Source organism: Molossus molossus, unplaced genomic scaffold, assembly GCF_014108415.1.
Source record: "Molossus molossus isolate mMolMol1 unplaced genomic scaffold, mMolMol1.p scaffold_m16_p_11, whole genome shotgun sequence".
Taxonomy (NCBI): domain Eukaryota; kingdom Metazoa; phylum Chordata; class Mammalia; order Chiroptera; family Molossidae; genus Molossus; species Molossus molossus.
This window is the reverse complement of record NW_023425346.1, coordinates 61,879,360-61,901,455: the sequence shown is the minus strand read 5'-3', so window position 1 is coordinate 61,901,455 and position 22,096 is coordinate 61,879,360. Positions and strand designations below refer to the sequence as shown.

The window sequence follows — 22,096 nt, the reverse complement described above, 5'->3', positions numbered from 1 at the left end:
GAACAACCGTAACTTCATTTTTTAACTTGTTTTTCCATCAAACAAATTTACTTATTAAGACCCACAATCTTATAGCAAATGGGTGCTTTAAAGACCAAACTCCAATCCATTTTAATATCTTTTCTATAGAACTCCTGACAGACTAGCCACATTTTGATAGAAACTTCAGAGATAGGGAGCTCACTACATTTTGAGGTATCCCTCCTATCTCTTATTAGTAAATCCTTGTTTACACAGAACGGACAGGCTTCCTTGGACCTGTTTCTCATTAGTTGTACTTTTGCCAGCCACCCCCCCCCCCAAACCTGTGAAATTATATGCAGATTTTTTTCAACAGAGATCAAAGAGTCCATGACAAAAAGAATAGTTAAGAAACCAAAACGTCTGAAGTGGTACAAAGCATTTTTTGTCTCCTTTACTTGACAGCCTTTCAGATTCCTGAGCCTCAGCTTCTCATCTGAAAAATAACCCATAGTTGCCCGCCCCCGTGTGTCTCAGAGGTTGAGTGTCAACCCATGCACCAAGAGGTCGCCAGTTTGATTCCCATTCAGAGCACATGCCCTGGATGTGGGCTCAATCCCCAGTGGGAGACATGCAGGAGGTGGCCAATCGATGTTCTCTCTCATCCATGTTTCTCCTTCTCCCTTATTTTCTCTCTCTCTCTCAAAATCAATAAAAACATTTTAAAAAATAAAATAACCCATAGGGTTATTATGAGGGTGAAATGAGATAGTCTTCATAAAGTACTTAGTATCGTTGCCTAGAAGTCAGTAAATGTTAGTTGTCTTCACTAAGTAGTAATCTCTTTTGTTTCCTTCCTTCCTTAAGATTTTTCTCTGTGCTAAAGATCCTTAGCCCCAAATTGAGTTCAGTAAATTCATTCTAGTCCAAACAGTACAGAGTGCAATGAGTTTCTAGCTTCAAATGAAATCACCACATAATTATGCAATTCAGATTTTCTTGAATGCAAACATTTCTTTTTCATGCACTACTCCAATTTCTACTTTGTTAGATATGTTTTAATCTTGATTGTGGCATTCATCATGTTAATTCTACCTTCTGGTTTTGTCACCTGCATATTGGTGATAATAAATGGGACAGGCCCCTTTGCTATGGTGGCATATCTGGAAGCCTAGGCAGAGTAGAAATGTTCTTGGACTTTTGGAGCCTAGTTTTGGAGCCTGGCCCAGACACCTCCTAGCTTTATGACCTTGAGAAAATTATTTTCCATGTTAATGAAAATAGGTTAATACCATCTACCTTTCAGGGTGCTTGCTAGAAGTCAGAGTGCTGAAAGTGCTAAGTACAGTACTGCTTGGTTACCTAGTTAGCTCAGTAGGTACCACTGAGGCAAATTAATGAATCAGTTGAGCTCAGCACTGTGCTTATTTATCAAATGATTCTAGCCCATAGATCAGTCTTCTTTATAAGGACATTATGAGAAAAGTTTTGATCAAATGTCTTGCTGAAAGATCTTGAGTAGTCTCTGATGTATCACAAAAGTAAATTACATTGGTTTAAAAATGACTGTTTCTTAATGAACTGCTAGTTCCTGGACAACCCCAATCTTTTTCCCCCAAATGTTCACTGTTTACTGATTAAATCTTGAATTTTGCCAGAGATTGGTATTAAACTAACTGGTCTATAATGCCTAGAAATTTTAATTGTGTCTTTCAGTATTTTGTTTTTGTTTTTCAAAGAAAGATAACTGATTTTTATTGATCCAGAATTTCTTAAAATGTTATTTGTCGATTACAGTTCACCTTCAGTATTACTTTGTATTGGTGTCAGGTGTACAGTTTGGGGGTTGGGGGTGGAAAGTGTGTTTGAGTCTGTAGCCTCTTGAGACCACCCTCCTTCTCCATGTTTCTCCAAAGGTTGTCAGGATATTTCTGTGTTCACATCTGTGGGTTCTTTCTGGAATAAAATGCAATTTGAAGATACGCATTCTTTTAAAGTGACCTCTTCTGCTTGTGCCTTGGTTCTCTATTAATGAGGTTTCTTCTGTCCTTTCAGCTTAAAGATCATTTGCTTTTAGGAAAGCAAAACAGTTGCTGAGCAGTTCTGTTTTCTTTCTCTAATTAATTAATATACCATCTGCCCATGCATTTGGGACTTCTTTTTTTAACTGGAGTCTGTCTGTTATCTATAGTAAGGTGTACTATGAACAGCATGCAGTAAGTCAAGTGTGGAGAAATACAACCAACCACATCATGATGATGTTGAAAATTTGGGGAGTAATACATAACTCCAGTGAGTGTCTGATATGGGAAGAGCCTATATTTTAAGAATTAACTTACTTCTTATGAATTCAGAGTTGTGAAATTAAGGATGTTTCACAAAGGGCTGAAAGTACTAAATTAGTGAAGTTGGATGAGTGCCAGACGCAAGGGAGTGACAGTGCTGTGAACTGGAGAGTGAATGCCCAGCTTAGCCCAGTCCAGCTCAGAACAGTTTAACCTTTCACTGGCCAAACAAACTACTGGCCAAACAGTACTGCGAGTTTGTGGCCTCTGCTTTAAGTCTCCTGGACGAGGTAGAACTATGTATATTTTATTCCCAACATTTAACACACTGTGAAGCACATGGATATTTGATAAATATCCAAACCTTAATTAGCATTCATTAAGTGCCTCAATGTGGGGAACTGTTCTGTGCAAAATAAAAGAAGAAATGACTGCTACCCTTGAGGAATATTTAATCTCATTTGAAGAGACAGCGTTTATACATTAAATAGATGGGCCATCAATACAAGAAGAGCATTCTGAGTAAGATTTGGAGGAATTCCAGGTTGTCATCACGAAGGAGATGGACTTCCCCTAGTCTGGAAAATAGTACAGATTTGGTTTAAGCAGGGAAGAGGGGAGAGGATGCTGGTGGAGAAAAGAGAGAGGTGGTGTATTTCAACATAAGGGAAGGCTAGAAGGAGAAAATGAATGCAGGTTTGGTAAGGATTATAGCTTCATAGGAGAGGGAATTTCTTTGGATTAGTGAGAAATTCAATAGGTAAAAAACAGGGCTCTAAAAAATGTTTAACTTTAATGTACCTCTGCTCCCCCCCCCCCCCCAAAATACTATACCATCAGCTACAGAAAACAGGAACTCTATAATGACTCCTTAGGACTGTGGTGTATGTATCATGAAAGAATTATTAAAATTTAAAAAGCAAAACTTTCTGAATTCTTGGTCCTTTGACCTAGAGTCTCAGTGGATTTGGACATTGTGTTATCTCATGTCTCCATGTAAGAATAATAATTCTTTTAAATATTAAAAATTACATATACTACTGCATGGAATTTAATTCAGTGCATAGCACTTAACAGTCTTTTAATTTATTATTTATGCTTCCTACTTGTTCAAAAACATTTGAAGCATTTTTACTACATAACAAAAACTAGTCTTGAATTTGTATGGAAGAGAAAAAAACCTTTCCTCTACTCTTTTAGATTCATTGGCTGGGCCTGCAAATCAAACTGATAATAGGTTAATAGGAAAAAAAAAGAAAAAACACGATTTAATTTTCTATTTATGCATGGAAGTTCATAAAGAAATGTGATTCAAGGAGACAGAATTGGGGCCTTCTATACCATCTCAGCAAATGGTGTCAAGTGCAGAAGAGGCTAGGAAGCAGGCTCTGGGGCTCCTGGTTATGGAAAGGTGACCAGGAAATGTATGATAAATAGGGTTGGTCAGTAAGGTTTGTCTCAGGTGGTAGGAGTTGTCTCCCGGACACAGAGAGGGAGACACCTTTACAAAAGGAAATTTACAACCTGATTTTGGCCGAAAAGGAGGAAGGCAGAGGGCTAATTGCCTTTGGCTGAGAACAACCTGTAGGCCAATGTGGCATATTTTGGGGTAGCAAACTCTGATCCCCTTTCAATTCCTTAATGACACTTGAAGTAATGTTCCACAGTGACTCAGAAAAATGTCAGTTAAGATAATTTGATCAAATAAAATGACTACAATTTAGGTATTCTGGACCAACCTTGAATGAGAAACTACTTGTTAAAGTTCTGGCTTGAGTAAGACCTATGGTCACATTGCTGATTAAATTCCTCTACCCTTATCTAGTCAAAAGCCATTTGAAGAACTCTTTATATAGAACCTGCTGGGTTTTCTGAGCTCTGAATGACACAAGTTTGCTGCACATCTGTATTTCTCTCCATAGGCCCAGTGAAGTTCAGAGTACCCTGTGAGAAAAAGATTTTATTCAGTGATTGTGAGTATAAAGCCATTTTGTTTAGTGCAGCCTGTTAAGTTTGATATTTTATATCGGGATGTCATTTTTTATAAGAACCATGGTTAGGATCTCGGATGAACTACCATTCTACACTCAGGGAAATGAGAATGGGCTTGACAAAAATAATTTTACCAAATCCTAAAATCCAAAACAACTTTTCCCTGCATATGGCTTTAGGATTGATAAAAAGCACACTGCACTGGTATAGAAAACGCTGCCCTGAAGTGGATGTAGACTAGAATGTAAGATTTAAGAATATTTAGGTAAATCGCAGATGACGATATTGTTTATGAGAGATTTGGGGTTGCTCAGTTTTTAATATTTTACTGTATTTGTGAACCCTGACTTTTTGAAACCAGTGCTGTGGAGGGCACCTGACATAGCCCCCCAAAATTTCCTGGTTCTGTTAGTCAGAATCCTGCATTAGGTTAACCTCTCGCTGACTGAGCAGAACAGCCTCCTCCTCCTCCTCTCCTCCTCCTTTCTTCTTCTTTCCCTCCCCTCCCCCTCCCCCTCCTGCTCTTCCTCCTCCTTCTCCTCCTTCTTTTTAATTTAGATATACCGTAGTCCTGTTAACTATTTTTACTTGCTAATTGAATGCTATTACCTAGATTTTGATAGGGGTCCAGTGTTGTTCTCTCTTCACTAAATGATTGAGTCTCATATTAGCTTAAATCTGGGTTTGAGGCAGCTATGTATTGCATCAAATTACCAATTTTGGCTTTTTTTAAAAGACATATTTCTGATGATAAAAATAATATTTGCATTTGAAAAAATATGGGAAACAGAGTAAAGCGTAGAGAAGAAATTTATCTATAATCCTACCATTCAAAGAGAATCTTTTTTGATGTTTTCCTGTATTTTATTCTTTATAAAGTGTATGTATTTTATTTATTTAAAAAATTTTTTTATTGACTTGAGAGAGAGAAATGTTGATTTGTTGTTCCACTTATTTATGCATTCATTAGTTGCTTCTTGTATATGTGGGTATCGAACCCACAACCTTGGTGTTTCAGGACGATGCTCTAATCAACTGAGCAACCCAGCCAGGGCAAGTGTATGTATTTTAAAAATTGGATTCATACATGTATATTATAGTTTCCTGTTCTTATTTTTTGGTTAATTCTCACCTGAGGATATTTTTTTCCATTGATTTTCTTAGATAGAGTGGGAAGGAGGGAGGAAGGGAGGGGGGAAGGAAGGGGAAGAGGGGAGAGAGAGAAAGAGAGAAACATCAACATGTTGATTCCATTGATTGCCTCCTGTACAACCCCGACCAGGGCTGGGGATTGAATCCAAAACTGAGGTACATGCCCTTGACCAGGAATCAAACCTGTGACTCTCTGGTCCACAGGCCGACACTCTAACCACTAAGCCAAACTGGCCAGGGATATAGCTTCCTATTTTCAAAAGTTAATTACCATTCTGAACACATGGATGACTCATCTACTTGTTATATACTTTTCTACTATATTTTAGGAGGAAGATTATAATATTTTCAATGTTTGGTATAATTTCTTTAGCTAATAAAATTTATACTAAAGTTATATGATATTACAAGACAGGCTGATAACAGTTTTGAAAGCATTTCTAGTGAACAGAAATTATTTGCTCAAATAACAAATGAGTATACAGTACATGTGTGTCAACAATATTTTTGTTATTAAAAGCCTGAGTTTTTATTTGTTTTGGTATGGATAAATAAACCATTCTACCAGTAACTTTTAAAAAAAGCAGCATATGAGCTCTTCCTCATGTTATTAAATATTCTTTTAAAAGTTATTATTGCTCTGGCTGGTTTGGCTCAGCAGTTAGAGCGTCAGCTTGCAGTCCAGAGAGACCTGGGTTTGGTTCCCGCTAAGAGCATGTACCTCAGTTGCGGTTTGTCCCTGGCCCTGGTTGGTCGTGCGGGAGGCAGCCACTCAATGTGTCTCTCTCACATGGATGTTTCTCTCCCTCCCTCCCTCCCTCCCATTCTATCTGGTCAAAAAATGGAAAAATGTCCTTGGGTGAGGATTAAAAAAAAAGTTATTATTTATGTTTGTATTATAAACTACCCTAAAAGTTAGTGGATAAAATAGCAAACATATTAATTTCAGTTTCTGTGGGTCAGGAGTCTGGGGACAGCTTAGCCGAGTGCCTCTGCTGGAAAGCCTGTGACAGTCCGTTGTCAGTGGGGCTGCGAGCTCATCTGAAAGCTTCAGTCAGGGACAGTCCAGTTCCTTGCACACCGTTGTACAGACATTTATCTCAGTTCCTTGCCTCATGGGTGTCTCCACAGGGTTGCTCACAACACAGCAGTGGGTGTCTGTGAGAGTGAGGGGAGTGTGAGACGGAAGTCAGCCTCTCATCTGGGAAGCGGCATCCCATCACTTTGCTGTACTCCGTTGCTAGAGTGAGTCATTAGTCCTGCACTTAAGGATAAACAAGGGATGGGCATTCCCGGAGGCAGGGATCCTTGGAGGCCATTCTCGAGGCTATCCACCAGTTATTTAACAGTTCTGTAATAGTCCAGGATATAGACATGCTACATTTTATTGTTGAACATTTAACTTATTTGTTATTTTTTCATTATAAGGCTTTTAGGAACATTTCTATATATACATTTTTGTCTACAGTTGACCATTTCTTTAGGATAGGTTTCTAAAAGTGGGATATTAGGGTTAGGGCTTTTCAAATGAATTGTTATGCTACTGCTGGACCAATTTATGCTACTAACATCTGTGTCTGAGTATGGTCATTGGGCCCCATCCCCTTTAAGGCAATTCTTTTGAAGGATGGGTTTGTAAAATAAATTGTTCCATAATTAGGCAGTTTACTTGAATTTGCATATGTCATAAAATCTGAAAGGGAAGTAATGCGATAGCGTGGCAAGATCCTTGAAACTAGAATCAAAAGATGGACCCTGGCTGGTTTGGAGTGTTACAGCGTCGGCCCGCGGACCAGATAGTCTTGGGTTCGGTTCCCACTAAGGGTACATACCCTCGGTTGCAGTTTGTCCCCAGTCCTGGATGGGGTCATGTAGGTGGCAGCCATTCAGTGTGTGTCTCTCACGTCAATGTTTCTCTCTTTCTCTTCCTCCCTTGCTCCCTCCTGCTCTATCTGAAATGGTGAAAAAAAAAAAAAAAAAAAAGATGGGGGGTTGGGTGGAGTTAAAAGGTATGGGTTCCAGAACAGGCAGTGCAATTGGTCCCTCAGACAGTGTCGTCGAGGCCACATGCTCCCCAGGCAGAATAGTTAGCCTGCTTACTGTATAGTTAAATGTCAGTTTATGTTGTAAAGTATAAAATAATGATAAGACACCAGGGAAAGGGGCCAGGGAAATGGAAATGAGATGTGCTCCATAGAAACAGAGCTAGATCCAGTATTTACTCTGAAAGCTCCAGAAACTTGGTTATCATTTGTAAATCTCGGCTATACATACACACTCTGTTGCTCTCTTTGTAAAAATAAAGGAATTTCTTTCAAATTATCTAAACAATTTAAATCAATACATTTACTGAGGCCCTTCATTGTGGTAGGCATATAGAAGTGAGATTACAAAGATGATTAATAGTTATGTGTTACCCATCCTTTTCTCAGAAAGAATTAAGTGGTATGGCCATGTTCCTGCCTTCAAGTCTATCTGGTATGAGCACAGACTTGTAAACAAGGTAGAATAGGAAAAGTACATTGATGGAGATAAATGTGTTATAGAAACCCATGAGAGTGATAAAGTATAATATGTAGTGAGAAGGCTTTACACAGGAAGTACTGGAGTTGGACACTAAGAACGGGTAAATTTTTAAAGAGAAGAAATCGTATGAAGTTAATACTGGGGGGGGGGCATTATTAGGAAGCCATTTAAAAGAAAGCATTTTATGTGGTAGGAGTATGTGGAATAAGTAGCTGTCTTAGCATATAAGGATGATTGGATCGTGATTTTCAGATTGCAGTGAGTCAAGGACTGGGCATTCATTTTCGCATTAGTTTTGGTTTCCTGTTCTGATTCAGCTACAAGATCCAAAGAATAGTCCAGTTGTAACAAACTGGAGACAATATTCTGACATTGTTACCCAGCCCCCCCCCCCCCCCCCCCCCCCCCCCCCCCCGTGTTTAACAGCTGCTGCTTAAGGAACTGGCTTGAGAATTTCACAGAACTTACTTCATGTATCACGAGTGCAGTGTCATTTAGCTGGACACCACATGACTGAGAAATGAGTATAGAATATGAAGTTTAAATGTTTTATAATCTTAGTAAAGATCTAGATCGAGTTTTCTTCAACTAGTCCCCCCACTCCCCCCAACTAGTTAGTCAAGAGCTACTCTTCCTTTTCCTGCCAGGATCTGTCTTCCAGTGCAGACCGAAGTTCAGTACTCATGGTCATAAACAGGAGGGGTCAGGTGAAGCCAGACATGTAGCCAGAGTGAAGCCCAGAGGGGCTGAGGGAAGTGCCTGCTTCTCTTCTCTACTTGGAGGACCTGGTAAGGGGAGAGGAAGCATTGACACCTGGCACAGAGCCATCACCTGATTCTAATTCTTCAAAATCCCAAGTGACCATCAGCATTCTTAGATTAAAATTCTCCTACCTTAATTATAATCTTAAAACATTATAGCTAAAGCACTTAAAATAATTAATGATTTGATGTTAGTAGGGGACAGTCTAAGAAGGAAAGGAAATAACTCTGGACACTTTCCATGTTCCAAGGCAGTTCTAGATGGGTAACACATAGAAGCTCACTTCCTTTTTCTTAATTTTTTTTTTGAGAGAGAGAAACATTGATTCATTATTCCACTTAGTTATGCATTCATTGGTTACTTCTTGTATGTGCCCTGACCAGGGATCAAACCTGCAACTTTGGTGAATCAGGACAATGCTCTAACCAACTGAGCTACCCGGCCAGGGCTAAGCTCACTTAATTTTTATGATAAACATCTGAGGTAGATTCCAGTTTATAGATGAAGTCATACCACACAGCTCTACTCAGGTTGATTAGACTCTCAAGCATAGTCCCTTCACTTAATGTTATTTCTCTGCCTCTTCGTTGAGAAAATCCGGCCCCGCATGTGACTTCATGAAGAGTCCTCCTGAGGCCACCCCGTGTGAGCAGCGACACCCCGTGCTCTGTGCCCGAGGATGAAACAACTATTTCCTCAGTTTCCAAAGACTGTACAGGAGTGTTCTGTAGGTGACTTTGACTAGCCAAAATCACATTTTCTGTGTTTTCTAGCTTTTACTTTTTGGTGAGAGAATTAAATTTAAATTGAATTCATTTGTTTGCCAGTTTAATAGGCATCATTTGATCCTGTTTTGAATTTATAGTCTAAATCACTGATTCTCAGTATTACCAGTACAAAAACCTCTGCTTAATGTCCAATTTTCATGGACATCACCCCCCAGAGGAAAGAAAATACACTCTTAGTACCATTAGAGAATAATGATAAACACACTATTAGAACTATTATTTTTTTATGAATTGGCATTTTTATTAATTGCATCTACATTGACCTTTGATAGTGTGTGTGTGTGTGTGTTCATAAGACTTTAAAAAAACACACACTACAACATGGTTTTTATTATATAGAGGTTTGCATTAATTCAGGGCTAGGGTCCATTTTAAGTTAAGTCATAACTTGAGATATAACCTAACAGCAGCCCATTTAAAGACTTAGAATGTGATATCAAAGTAGGACAGCAGTAATAACCATTTCTGTTAATCTAGTATTTAAGGTAGACTCTCAGGATTTAGCAATCTGTTTATTTCCAAGGCAGACTTAATCCTCTTTTTTCTTTTTTTTTTTGCTAGAGCTTTGTGTGTTTAGGCTCAACTTGTATTCAAGTTATAGCTTCTTTTGTGACTCCTTTCCTGGCTAACTCACCAGGTTCAATCTGATGCTGTACCCAGGATGGAGGACCACAGCTCCAAAATGAACTCTACAGAGTGGGCTGCAGTTTGAAGGCCCCAGTAGAAAGACCCAGTAGTGGCTAGACCCATTTCTGAGAGAAGTGCCAGGGCTATGGCCTAAAACTTTATATACTTAGTGCTTTGAGGCTTCCAAGTAACCCTAAGAGAAACAAATAATAAAAGGGGCTTCCTTTTCTTTCCGTGTGATGTGCTGTGTGTGTATGTCTGTGTTGGGATTTGGGGAAAGAGGGAGAGGGAGTGGTGGGAGGAAAGACACACTAATATTTTATTTTTGGCTAGCAGAGGCATGAGCAAATGGCCACTTCATCTGCGAGGGCAAGGATCAAATAAATTAAGGACCTTCTTGGGGCATCTGCACTACCCACATCCGGAATAAGCTGTCATCTCATTTTCACTCTATCTCCCTTTGATTTTGTTAAGTACGTTTCGAAAGCACTTACATTGATGGCTATTGGTCCTGAGCGCAGTGGTGAGCAGTTCCATTAGACAGCTACCTAATGACATCAATATATGGGTGTCATTTTACCCAAGATGGGGTCTGTTTGGGAGCCTGGGAAGCTCTGGGCCACAATGCCCCTACTGAGGGAGACCAGCTCAGGGACTGGGACAATGAGCAGAGAAAGCAAGAGACCCTGGGGAGGAGTTACATTGGTCTTTATGGGTAAACACTGACTTTACAACTAGGGGGACATTTTTAACACTTAAAAACATAAGCTATGATTGGATAAAGTATTGTTGAAAAACTCATTTCAAGAAGAGCCTGGAATTAGGAGTGGGAGCTCCATGCTTACTTCACAAGTGACCTCTCTGGGTCAGTTGCCGCTGTTTGTGGAAATAGCCAGGCCTGTCTGCCTGTTCCATCTATTTGTTGGAAGGAAGGCGATGGTATACATAATGTAAATTAGTAAACTGAAGTGATGAACAACTATAGAACTTCTCTCCTTGATGAAAACACTATGGCTAAACTAGTTGACAGCATAAACATTCTACTATCTAGCTACTTTCAAGTCCTATGGACAATGGAGAGATGTGCACAAACTAAACCAAGTATATGGGGAATGGGGTACCACTAATCTAGTTCTTTGGGTGAGGTTATACATCCCTCTCCCCACTCCGCGCTCCTTAGCTACAAGTTCAGAAACAACACTGTTAAGGGCAAAGGACTCTCACATTTAATTTCCAAAGTGATTTCTCTTTTATTGCTATTCAAAATCAAAGCATTCTATAAGTTTCCAAAGGAAGTGAGAAATGAATAGTTTAAGCTCTTCAACTGGTAGTTAGAAGTAGGAGGCAATTTCTTGCTCTTCTGTAGGTTGGGAAGAATATGACCACCAAGTCTGGGTTGATTTTAGGTCAGTGTAAAAACAAAGCAAACAACACACCTGTCACAGGAGGCTTACAGCACCACAAACAGTTCTGTGCTCTGGATGCTGCCCCATCACTTTAGGAGCTGGAACTTCAGGCCGCTTTTAAAATTTGATGTGACAAATTCAAGCAGGCAGACTTTTTTAGGTATAAATATTCATGTCCTGGACTTATGTCTCCCAGAATGTTCTCAAAAACTGTATATTTTATTGAAGTAAAAATAGAACTATGCAGTATGTACATTTTTGAAAGTAGCCTCTTTCAATCAGCATAATGCCTTTAAGAGTCATCCTTATTGGTATCAGTATCTTTGTTTTCAATTTTTGGCAAATCTTAGACTGCAATAAATATGTGTAAAAGTTGTTATGTGAACACAGATTGCATTTCTTTAGGGTAAATACCTGGAGTGGGATTGTTGGGTCATATGATAAGTGGATGTTCCAGCTGTATAAGAAACTGCTAACTGGTTTCAGAGTGGCTGTGCCATTTTGCATTCCCCCGGCAACTTATGAAAGTTCCAGGTGCTCTGCATACTCACCAGCAAGTGGTATTGTTTTTATTTTGCTCATTCTAATAGGTGTAGAGAGGTATCTTACCCTGTATCTTTAATTTACATTTCTCGAATTGCTAGTGATGTTGAGCATCTTTCCATATACTTACGTGCCCACTGTAGGTGGCCTTGGGTGAAAAGTCTGTACAGATGTTTTATTTATTTAAAAAACTGGGTTGCTTTCTTACTGTTGAGTTTTTTTTAATCCTCACAGAACATTTTTGCATTTATCTTCAGATAGAGCGGGAGGGAGAGAGAGCGGGAGAGAGAGAGAGACATCGATGTGAAAAAGACACATCGACTGGTTGCCACCCACACGACCACAACCGGGTCTGGGGATGAACTGCAACTGAGGTATGTGCCCTTAGCAGGAACCGAACCCGGGACTTTCTGGTCCGCGGACCGACGCTCTAACCGCTGAACCAAACTGTCCAGGGCACTGTTGAGTTCTGATAGTCGTTAATATATTCAAGAGTGAAGTCAATTTTTTAAATAAATTGTCTGCAAATACGTTCTCCTGACCCAGGGCTGTTTTTTGTTTGTTTGTTTGTTTTTCCTTTACTGTGTTCTTAGAGCAAAAGTTTTCAATTTTGATCTGGTCCAATTGATTGTTTCTTTATGGTTCTTGCTTTTGGTGTCATATCTAAGAACTCTTCACCTAATCTGTGATGACTGTTTCCTGTCATCTTGTGAGTCTTATAGTTTTATATTTTATATTTATATCTATGACCCCCTTTGAGTTATTTTTTGTATAAGGAGTAGGGAATAGGTAAAAAAAATTGGGGGGGGGGGTGGAGGGAGGAATGTATATCCAATTATTTCAATCTTTTTTGCATTGAATTATTTTTGAACATTTGTCAAAAATTAGTTTACCATATTTTGGTGGGTCTATTTCTGGACTCTATCCTGTTCCATAGGTTTATGTGTCTAGCCTTCCTCCCATATAGCACTATCTTGATTGCTGTAGCTTTATAATTATTCTTAAAAATGAGTAATACACGTCTTCCAACTTTGTTCTTTCTCAAAATTATTTTGGCTATTCTAGTTTCTTTGCTTTCCCATGTGATTTATTTTTATTTTTTAATTACAGTTATGTTGGTTAACAACATTATGTAGTTTCAAGTGTACAATTCTATCATACATCATCTGTTCACCACTCTTAAGTCAAGCCTCCTTCTGTTCCATTTATCCCCCTTTACCCTCTTCTACCTGCCCCCACTCCCCTTTCCCTCTGGTAACCACCATGCTGTTGTCTGTGTCTGAGTTGTTTTCTTGCTTAATCTCTTCACCTTTTTCATCCAGCCTCCCATGCCCCCTCCCTTCTTACACCTGTTAGTTTGTTCTCTGTATCTATAAGTGAAATGATATGGTACTTGTCTTTCTCTGACTGGCTTATTTCACTTGGCATAATTCTCTCCAGGTCCATCCATGCGGTCATAATGGGTAAGGTTTCCTTTTTTACAGTTGAGTACTATTCCACTGTGTAAATGTACCACAGCTTTTTTATCTACTCATCTACTGATGGGCACTTGGGCTGTTTCCAAGTCTTGGCTATTGTAAATAACAATGCAACAAAAATAGGGTTAGATATATTCTTTCGAATCAGTGTTTCACATTTCTTCTGATATATTACCAGAAGTGAAATTGCTGGGTCATAAGGCAGTTCCATTTTTTATTTTTTGAGAAAACTCCATACTGTTTTCCACAGTGGCTGCACTAGTCTGCATTCCCCCAGACAATGCACAAGGGTTCCCTTTTCTCCACATCCTCACCAAGACATGTTTGTTGAATTTGTTGATGATAGACATTCTGACAGGTGTGAGGTAATATCTCATTGTGGTTTTAATTTGTATTCCTCTAATGATTAGTGACATTGAGCATCTTTTCATATGCCTGTTTGCCATCTGTATGTCCTCTTTGGAGAAGTGTCTATTCAGGTCCTTTGCCCATTTTTTAATTGGATTGTTGGGGTTTTTGGTGTTGAGTTGTATAGGTTCTTTATAAATTTCCATATAGAATTTAGAATCAGTATATCTATAACAAATCCTTCTGGGATTTTTATTGGAATTTTAGAATCAGTTTGTCAGTGTCTACAAAAAACCTCCTGGAATTGTGCTGAATTTAAATATCAATTTGGATAGAACTAACATCTTAACAATATCGTCTTCCAGGTCATGAACACTGCTATCTAAGTAGGGTCTTTCCTTTTTCTCAGTAACAAACTGTATTTTGCATGTACTATACATACAATACACAATGTAATTTTTGTTCATATATTTTGTCAAATTTATCCTTTAATGTTCCTACTTTTTGTTATTGCAAATAGCATTAATTTCACCCTCCAATTCTCACTGCCTAAGTATACAGAGATATAACTGATTTTTGTATATCAATTTTTCATCTTGAGACCTTGCTGAAAATATAACCCTTAGAATTGTCTACATATACAATCATGTCACCTGAAAATAAACGGTTTTCTTTTTCTTTGACAACCCTTATGCTTTGCATTTCTTCCCTCCTTCCAGTACAATATTAAATAGGAAGAGTAAGAATGAACACAGTAGTGTTGTTCCTATCACAGGGAAAAAGTGTTGTCTTTCACCTTTTTGTTCCATTGATTTTCTATTATTTCTTTTCTTTGCTTCATTGAGTTCTGCTCTTATCTATAGTATTTCCTTCCTTTTACTTTAGGTCTAATTTACTTTTTCCTTTCCTAGGTTTTTTGTTTGTTTGTTAATCCTTTCCTGAGAATGTTTTTTCATTTTTCATTTATTTATTTATTTAGATAGAATGAAAGGGAGGAGGGGGGGGAGAGAGAGAAAGAAAGGGACATATTGATGTGAGAGAAACACATCGATTGGTTGCCTCCTGCATTACCCTAACTAGGGTTGGGTATCGAACCCATGACCCATCAGTCTGTGGGCTGATGCCCTAACTGCTCAGCCAAACTGGCCAGGGAATCTTTTCCTAGCTTCTTAAGATGAAAGCTTAGATCACTGATTTGAACCTTTCTTCTTTTCTGTTACAAGCACTTAAATCTATAAAAATCCCTCTAAGGTTTCACAGTGCATTTCAAAATTTTTGATATGTTATGGTTTATATTATTTAGTTGAATATATTTTAATTTTCTTGTGATTTCTTCTTTGCTCCATGGGTTAAAAATGTGATAGCTTCCCAGTATTGGAGCATTTTCTGGATATTTTATTATCATTTATTTCTAATTCAATTCTGTGGTAGTTAGAAAATATATTTTAAAATTTCAATCCTTTGACTGCCATCAACAAATCATCAAACAACAAGTGCTGGTGAGGGTGTGGAGAAAAGGGGACTCTAGTACACTGCTGGTGGGAATGCAGACTGGTACAGCCACTATGGAAAACAATATGGTGTTTCCTCAAAAAATTAAAAATTGAATTGCCATTTCACCCAATGATCCCACTTCTAGGAATATACCCTAAGAAGCCTGAAACACCAATCAGAAAGAATATAGGTACCCTTATGTTCATGTTCATAGCAGCACTATTTACAATAGCTAAGATCTGGAAACAGCCCAGGTAATAGCTAAGATCTGGAAACAGCCCAGGTATCCATCAGTAGATGAGTGGATAAAAGTTGTGGTACTTGTACACAATGGAAGACTATGCAGCTGTAGGAAAGAAAGATCTCTTATCCTTTGAGACAACATGGAGGGACCAGGAGGATATTATGCTAAGCGAAATAAGCCAATCAGAGAAAAACAAATAACACATGATCTAACTTATTTGTGTAATATAATGAGCAAAATAAACTGATGAACAAAACAGACCCAGAGACATAGAAAGGAGTATGTTTCAGACTGACAGACCTCAGAGGAGGGAGGTAGGGGGGAGGGATGAGATAAACCAAAGAACTTATATACATGTATAGCATAACCAGCGGACATAGATAACAATGCTGGGGGAGGGGCAGGACGGGGAAGAAGGTGTCTGGGGGGGGGGGCGGGAACATCTGTAACAAAAAGAAATTAATAAAAAATTTAAAAAAAGATTTCAAGCATTTGAAATCTGTTAAGACCATCATGTAGTCTATCTTGGTGAATGTTTTATATGCACTTGAGAAGTATATGTATGCTATAGTTGTTGGGTATAGTCTTCTATCATGTCATTTATCTCGAATTGAATCACAATGTTCAAAACTTAAATTCCTTTTTTTTTTCCTTTGGATATTCTATCATTCCTGATAGAGTAATGTTTACATTTCTCCCTTTAGATGTCAGTTTTCCTTCATGTATTTAGAATCTCTGTCATTAGTTACATAGACGTTTATGATTTTCATGTCTTCCTCATTGAGAAATAAAATACCCCTCTTTATTTCTGGTAATACCCCTAGCCTTGAAGTCTGTCTTGTCTCATATTCATATAACCACAACAACCTTTCTGTGCTTCCTGTTTGCATGGTGTATCCGTTCCAACCCTCTTGGTTGCAAACTGTATATTTGTACATCTGGTTGGATTTTTTTTTAAACTAGACTTTATTTTTTACAGTAGTTTTAGGTTTGCAGTGAAACTGAGCAGGAAGTGCAGTTATCCCGTCTCCCTACCCTTACAGACTCTCCCACCTTCGACATACCACTGCAGAGCTACATTGTTACCATCAATGAACCTACATTGACATGTCATGACCACTGAAAGTCCATAGTTTCCATTAGGATTCACTCTTGGTGGTGTACATTCTGTGGGTTTCGACAAATATGTAATGACGTGTATCCACCATTATAGTATCCTACAGTGTTAATTCACTGCCCTAAAAAACCTCTGGGCTCCACCTATTCAACCCTCCGTCCTCTCTAATCTCTGACAACCACTGGGCTTTTTATTGTCCAGAGCTTACATTTTCCAGAATGTCATATAGTTGGAAAGACTGGCTTTAAAAACTTACTAATACACACTTAGGGTCCCTCCTTTTTTTTCTCCCATGGCTTGGTAACTCATTTCTTTTTAGCACTAAATAATATTCTATTGCCTGGAAACACTGCTTACCCATTCACCTACTGAAGGACACTTTAGCTACTTCCAAGTTTAGCAATTATGAATAAAACTGCTAAAAGCATCCACGTGTAGATTTTTGTGTGGCTATAATTTTTCAAGTCACCTGGGTAAATATTAAGGAGATTAATTGCTAGACCGTATGGTTAAGGGTATGTTTAGTTATGTAAGAAATTTGCAAACTTGTCTTCCAAAGTGGTGGTACCATTTTGTATTCTCAATAGTAGTGAGTGGGAGTTCTGTTGTTCTACATCCTCATTAGTATTTGATGGTGTCAGTGTTTTAATGGAGTCTCACCATTCTAATAGTATGTAGTGGTGTTTCACTGTTGTTTTAACATGCAGTTCTCTAATGATAATGTCAATCATATTTTCATATGCTTATTTGCCATCTGCATGTCTTCTTTGGTGAGGTGTCTCTTCAGATCCGTTGCCCAATATTTTTAATGTTTCCTTATTGTTGAGTTTTAAGAGTTCCTTGTATATTTTGGATAACAATCCTTTATCAGATATGTTTTTGTAAGTGTCTTCTCCCAGTAATGGCTTGTCTTCTCATTTTTTTTTGGTTGGTATCTTACACAGAACAGAAATTAAAAATTTTGATGAAATCCAATTATCTCTTTCATGAATCATGCCTTTGGTGGTGTATCTAAAAGGTCATTGCCAGACCTAAAGTCATCTAGATTTACCTCCCAGATGCTGTCTTCTAAGAGTCTTACTGTTTCGTGTTTTTATATTTAGGTCTGTGATCCATTTTGAGTTAATTTGTGTTAAGGTTGTAAGGTCTGGATTCCATTTTTTTATATGCGGATGTCCATTTGCTCTAGTACACTTTGAAAAGACTATTTCACTCCATTACATTACCTTTGCTCCTCTGTCAAGGATCAGTTGGCTATATTTGTGTGGGTTGGATCTTATTTTTTTTAATGCCTTTTAATTGAATTTTTTAGTTCATTTCTTTTCAATAATGTTTGCTATGTATGGATTTAAGTCAGCCATTTTACTGTTTTCTGATTGTTTCATTTTCTTTTTCTTCTTCCTATATACCTCCTTTCCTGCCTTCTTCTAGGTTAAATGTGTTAAATTCTTCATTGTTTTTATGCCATATTTATCTTTCTAATGGATTCTCTGTTCAGTTTTTAAAAACCTTTCCCCCCATTTTTCAAATTACATGTACCTATGGATTTATGTTCAAGTTCACTAATCCTTTCTTCTGCAATATCTAATAGCCCATACAATGAATTTACCCTCTTTTGGTTTTTGTTTTCACAATTTCCATTTCTCTAATGAGATTCTTTATTTGGTCATGCCTTATGAGCATTTTTCCTTTACATCCTTGAATATGTTTAAGTAGCTGCTTTAACATCCTTTAATCACCATATGGTGTATCATTTTGTGGTCTGTTTCTAATGACTTATTTTCTTGATCATGGGGCACATTTTCCTGTTTTTTTCACTTGGCTAGTTATTTAATTGTATGATGAACTTTGTGGATAATACCTTGTTGGAGTCTGGATCATGTCATCTTCCTTTAAATGGCATTGAGTTGTATTCTTTGTTAGAATGAGATTCTTAGACCAACATGGCCTGGCTACCTGTTTTTGTAAATGAAGTTTTATTAGGACATAGCCATTGCTCACTGTTTACATGTTGTGAGTGACTGTTTCTGCAAAACAGCAGAGCTGAGTAGTTGCAACATAGACCTTACAGCTCACAAACCTAAATCATGTATTATGTAGCCCTTTAAGAAAAGTTTGCCAACCCCTGCCAATACACTTATGACTCCTAAGGTGTCACATTTCTATAGTAGTTAAATACCTGAAGTGTTCAGTGAGGCCTCTCCACTTGGGCTGGTTTGAAACTCCAAGGCTTCTCCGGCACTGTCTAACTTCTGATGTCACTATTTAATTTTAAGTCCCAGAGCAGGTAATCTTTTGCTAGGTCTTTCGGATGGGTCATTTTCCTGTACATGCACATCCCAGCCTTCAAATAAGTACTCTTGATAAGACCTTATGCATTTCTGCCTCCCTTCCCAGCTCCCTTTTCTCTTGAATCGTTTTCTAAATTCCTTCTGCTCAATACTGCTAGGGCTCAACCTCCTCATGATAGTGCTGCAGAAACTCAGGATAATCAATTGTGGCCTTTAACACTGTGTGTCTACCTTCTCTTGGGGATCACTCCTGTGCTGTCTATTGTGCAATGCCGGAAAATACCTGATATGGATGGAAAAAAGAGGGTTTCTATAGAAAGTAACCTCTCATAGGGTGATCTGATCATAAATTCCTAACTGAACAGCTCATGGTGAGTAGTCACATCCCAGGCTTATAGCTTCACTAAAAGGCTTATCTTTTTGCCTTAAGCAAGCCCTGTCCATTGTGTCTAATACACTCTTGAAATGTCCCCTTTTACATCCTTCCTTCTAAAGCGTGCAAGAGGTCATCCAATCCATCTTGCTTTCTCCCACCCTCTTACAATCTTTATGTTTCCTCATTAATTTCAAATGCATAAAAGAAACTGCAAAACTGTTATTCTCTGGAGCCTTTTAGATCTTGCTCCCCAGCATAAGTCTTCAGTTTGGCCCAACTATAAAAATTCTCTATAGGCTTGGTCATTTCTTATGGTGACACTGTCCACATATAGTTTGCTGGCTCAAAAGTTTTTGGAGAGAAGGCCAATCCGGTACTAGTTATTTTGTTATGGTATGATAAAACCACTTTTGCAAAACCTAAGATCTCAGAAAAGATTCTGTTCATGGCCTTTTATATATCTGTCACTCACTGAATTTAATCATCCCTCAAAGTACAAAAGAAGACATTACATGTTGGCGATGTACAATCACGACAGTTCTCGTCTTCAGGAAGTTCAGTCTAGTAAACCAGACAAACACCACACTCCCTTGTTCCATGTTTCCAATAACCTCTGGAGTATGTAACAGGGCATATAAAATGAACAGTCATTAAAAGCAGGAGGCTGGATTTCTTTTCTACTCATATCATCCCTATTAGGGGTAGAAGTGGGGAACATTATGGGAGAAATTAGGTAGAATTTAAAGAATCCTAAAAAAGTATAGCAGTAAGACCTGAGCAAAGGTCACCTTTTCTGGACTTTAATTACAAGCTATTAAAAAAATGAATTAAATGCATGCTAATTTTTACCTTAAATCAACTGAGTTTTATTTTATGAATATTTAGACCTATGTCTTTGACCCAAAAACTAAGATATAATCATGGACATAACCTCATACATAGACTTTGCCTGTGCTTTATTATGGCTAAACCTCCCTCCAGTAAAGCTGCTTTGTATTGCTGTAGTTACTTGAAGTCCTATTTTAAGAGAAATTCATTCAGTGATAGCAACCAAATGTATCACTGAAGCTTAGAAGGCTCATCAGGACAAGCACCGCGGCCTACTTACTTCAAGAGAAATGTCCAAACCTGTAGAGAATTTTATGAGTTTATTTGAGCCAAAGCTGATGAAAAATGCCAGAAACTAAGATCTAAAATGCTCCAGGGAATAGTTTGCAGTTTCTTTTATACATCTGAAATTAAGGAAGGAATGTTAAGAGGGAGAAAGCAAGGCAAGGGCTGGATCACAAGATTTTGAGCTTTCTTAAGGGTGCTTACACCTTCCAGGGGGTATTACTTCTGGCATTTCAAAGGTGTCTTAACCTAGAGGCACAAACAATGAACAGGGCTTGCTTAAAAACCTTTCAATAAAGAAGTTGTAGGCCTGGGGTGTGACTACCCCACCTTACCCTTCCTAGCTGGAATTTATGGTTTATTTTAGCACTTCGTTTTGTCAACATATCAAACAAGAGTAAGAATGAGATACTTAGGGTGAGAAACCTTTAACCTTATTTTGAATCAATCTGAGCTTTTCACAGGGAATATCTAATTCAGAAGGAAAACAGTACTTTGCCACATCTAACTTGTGTTTCTTTAGAGTTGCTGGCACTAGTATAAAGGCCAGCCATCATTCTGTCTTACTCCTAAGCATAAGACCAGGGGACAAAGTCTGACTCTAATAGCAGACCAAGGTATGTAGGTTCATGAGGTTTGTTTGAGGCAGGAGCAAATTTTGATATGCTTGTTTCCTTTAACAGTATAGGCCAGAGGGTGTAAAACATAAAAGGCCAGATAGTAAATATTTTAGGCTCTTCAAGCCTCATAGTCTGTCCCAACTACTCAACTCTGCCACTGTATGGTGAAAGTAGCCATAGATCCGAGGAGTTCCAGTGGTGGCAGGAGCTCCAAGCTGTGAAAAAGGAGGAAAGGCCAAATAAAGACCGTCTCGAGTTGCACATGCTTGCTGGGCCTTTCCAGGCGACAAGAGTCAGGGCCTCACTATACGCACGTGCACAATGGCTCCCTAGAGCAAACTGAAGAACCAGAAACCTCACCGCCCCCCCAATCCAGACAGGCTGACCACAGGGCTCGGGCCAGAGAAGGCGGTGGACACCAGGAGGACTCCAAGCTCCTCCTGCCTGAGGTCACTGAGGGAAGCAGCAGGAGTCTCTGTGTTTCCTTCTGGACATAATGTATCACCTCAAGAGGGGACTGGCAACAGAGGCCCAAACAGGCTGACAGTGAGGCAGACAGGAGGCCAGTGGAGCGCCCCAGAGCCAGCCCAGAATCCTGGCCCCAGACTGAGTCTTAAGTGCTTGACCTCACTTCCCTGGTAGAGGAGAGAGGGGGACGAAAAGCCAACAGATACCGCCACCAGCTGAACCAAATCAAGGGGGGGACAGCTGGCCCCAGGAGCTCACACACAGCAGCAATCTGGTGCTGGCCGACTCCCCTCAGCCCAGGGGCCAGAGCAAGAAAAACAGAAGGGAGACAGCCAGCAGCTCACCTGGTGATGTCTTTCTCCCTAAAGATATTGACCTAGGGCGGAGGAAAATGGCGGTGGAGTGAATGGAAGCTACACAGACCATATCCAAGGACCAAACTAGAATTACAATGAAAATGAAGAGACAAATCGTCAGGAAAAGGCAACCGAAAAGCAGCTTGGAG

General features: G+C 38.8%; 1 protein-coding gene across 3 annotated transcripts in view; it reads left to right on the top strand.

The window, feature by feature from the left end:
• Positions 1–22,096, top strand: part of CUNH2orf88 (chromosome unknown C2orf88 homolog) — a 101,478-nt gene that overhangs the window by 70,827 nt on the left and 8,555 nt on the right. The gene's annotated exons all lie outside the window — the stretch shown is intronic.